The sequence below is a fragment of the Lygodium microphyllum genome, chromosome 17, assembly GCF_053477565.2.
Source record: "Lygodium microphyllum isolate KBCC chromosome 17, Lygodium_microphyllum_v1.1.10, whole genome shotgun sequence".
NCBI classification, from domain to species: Eukaryota; Viridiplantae; Streptophyta; class Polypodiopsida; order Schizaeales; family Lygodiaceae; genus Lygodium; species Lygodium microphyllum.
In genome coordinates this window covers 97,881,306-97,884,453 of record NC_141151.1, presented here as the reverse complement: position 1 = coordinate 97,884,453, position 3,148 = coordinate 97,881,306, and positions in this window count along the sequence as shown.

The window sequence follows — 3,148 nt, the reverse complement described above, 5'->3', positions numbered from 1 at the left end:
TGCATCTAAATGTGTATAAGTGTTGTTTTAAAGCAAATGTTTGGATGGCTTTAGGTTGGTAGATGTTTGTTGTCTGCCAAAGCTTGCATACTGTTCTCCCTGCATCTGACAGCAGAATGTTGCGACCTTTCTGTCTTGGGAGGTGAATGCAAATAGATCTTATTACCTATGATATTTCACAATCTTCCTGTATGCTAGTCCAAAATTGGACAAATAAAATTGTGCTTCTTGAGGTGCTCTAAGTTTCTGTTCTTTCCATTTATAGACTTCTGTCCTAGAACTAATACCTTGTAAAAGAGAAGAACAGAGCAATGAAGTTGTTCAGGGCCTAGAGCTAATAGCTTTGATATTATAGTGCAACTTCATAACAGTTATAATATAACCAAGAGTACAAGAGTCCACAGAGACATAAGCCTCTTCGTTTTCTCATAAAGGCCTTTCCCTTCTATGAAAAAAGATATTCATTGTTTAGTTCCGTTTGGTGCTGAAAGGTTAAGTACTAAAAATATACATTTGGATAAATCGAAAAAAAAGAGTTTTTAAAAGATGATCCAACCTTGAGATAGGACTCGGATTGTCCAGATTACATTCGTTCTTTCCCAACCATTATAATGCCTATGAATATATGAACATATCATCCACTATGCACAAGGAATAGAATCATGCTTAGATCACAAATGTCAGAGTTAGTCAAAAGCATTGATGCATAAGCATGCTTTGATTTCTTGAACATGTAGAAACACTCTTTGACTTGAATGTTAGTTATCACAAAGACAAGGCAAGTAAATTTCAAGGAGTTCTAAATCACAAATAATTTCCATCTCATTCATTCATTCTAGTTTCGATATTCCTATATGCAACTCTCCAAGAATACGTTTTGTTTTTATGTTTGTTCGCATATGTCTTTTAAGTCTTTGAAGCATTGTGAGTGTATACTATTGATTTTTGTCTCTAGGGAGGCAGTTAATAAAATGGAATCATTTTGAATGAATTTGGGAAGCTCTCAAGTCTTGCTTTTCATTTCTTTTGAATCTTTGGATTAAAAAACTAAGCCTTCAAGTTTCTTAAAATCTATCATATGATCCATTTTTAGAAACCTTGTAAAATACAGAATCTATTAAGCTATTAAGCATTGAATTTGGATCCATGGTGTGGGAATTATGGCAAAGAAATTATTTTGACCGTGAGTTCTAAACTTATGGAAAATTCTCAAATTCACTAATATTGTGTCTTAGATTAGTGGCACAAAATGTCGCCATAACGCTAATGTAGTATGCAAAGTAGAATATCTCAAACCAAGCATGGAAACATGTGGATATAGTGTTGACTTCTTTTATTGATAAATGCTCCTTTGGAAGCTTATGGAACTATTTCATGTGGAAGATTAAGTGGCTAGAGACTTTGCTATTACAGTTGGCTAGCTTGTGGATTGATAGGCACAATCTAGATTAAGTAGCTAGAGACTTTGCTATTATGGTTGGCTAGCTTGTGTCTTGATAATCACAATCTTTTGTGGTATTGAACTTGTGGAAGCACGGATTTTGTGTTATAGACCCATGTAAAGGATCATAGCTTAGTGCTTGTTATAGCTCTAATGTCGACCCATGCAAATCATGATTATGTGTAATATTAAAAAAAAAGAAACTATTGTTTCTAATGTTCTCAATCATTGCATGACATGGCATCACTCTTGGCATCATGCATGTAAGCCATTACTATATTTGGAAACTATGGGTACAACATACTCTTCGAGCTTTTCTCAATATTTTCAATATGTCTCTTAGCTCACATTCGCCTTGGTCATGGAGATATGGCGGTTTGAGGCCCCTTTCTATCATTCTCATTTTTATATAGTTTCTTCATCTTTGAGCATTCATTAGATTGTATTTCTTATCCAACATATGGTTTGTATCTCACTTGTGCTATGGCCTAGCATTTGACTACAATGAGCTCTTTTTGTTGTCTTATAATCTCTCAATCTTTGAGCATTGATTAGATTGTGTTTATTATTTGACCTATAGTTTGTATCTCTCTTGTGCTAGAACCTAACATTTGACTATAATGAGCTCTTTTTGTTGTCATATGACCTCTTCATCTTTGAGCACTCATTAGATTGTGTTTGTTATCTAATGTACAGTTTGTATCTCTCTTTGTAATAGGACCTAGCATTTGACTATAATGGACTCTTTTTGCTATCCAATAAAGAAAGCATAGAATGAGTACCAATAGCCAGTTGATCTAGACATCCTTAACTCAAAGTATATGTCACGATAATGGGAATAATAATCTCATCATCATGTAAAGATGGGAGAAAACCCCACCATTTAACATAATTTGAGGTGGTGTGAGTAAGTTTTGACATTTAAGGGTGAGGTAGATATGTATACCTCATTGCTATCTTGCTCAGCTAAGGGATGAGATTGTGTTTGAAGTAAGATTCTTTTCCATTGTTCAATTTAGTGACAAGAAAGCGATCATAGCTTGGATATGTAAGAAAATAGATTTGGGGAGTACAAAAACTAGTATTTTTGAAAAGAGTATCAAATGTACTTACAATAATATGAAAGTTATGGAAAATGCCGTTTGCTAAGTGTTGTCTTATGAAGTGTCCAATCTATGAACATTATATGTGAAGTAACATATCATTGAACACATGAGTAACAAAATTGAATTGGAATAACAAAGTATAGATTTTGACTTTGTTACAAAGGTTATAAAATTTGAACTCGATCACTCAATACAATAGAATTAGAAAATGCAATGAATGATAACATCACCAATAGAATGGTCACAAGGCACACAAAGCTAATCTATAAGGCAGGGAGATGTGATTTCTTCCTTGTAAACTCAAGTAGGAAACGTATCAAATGATTAAACAGTATGGTTCTATGAATTATTACTAGTCAACACTTTAAGAAACAACAAAATATTAGATCAACTATATCAATAGAATATATGTGTAATAAGTACATTAAAAATATAAAATGATATATCTTTATTTTATATAAATAATTTATACCATATCATATACAACATATTATATATAAATATACCATAATAAATGATTAAGTTATTAGCATATTTCACCCCTCTTTTAATCATATTTACATTAACTTGCTTAGAACTAGGTGTAGCTATTTCATAGGCT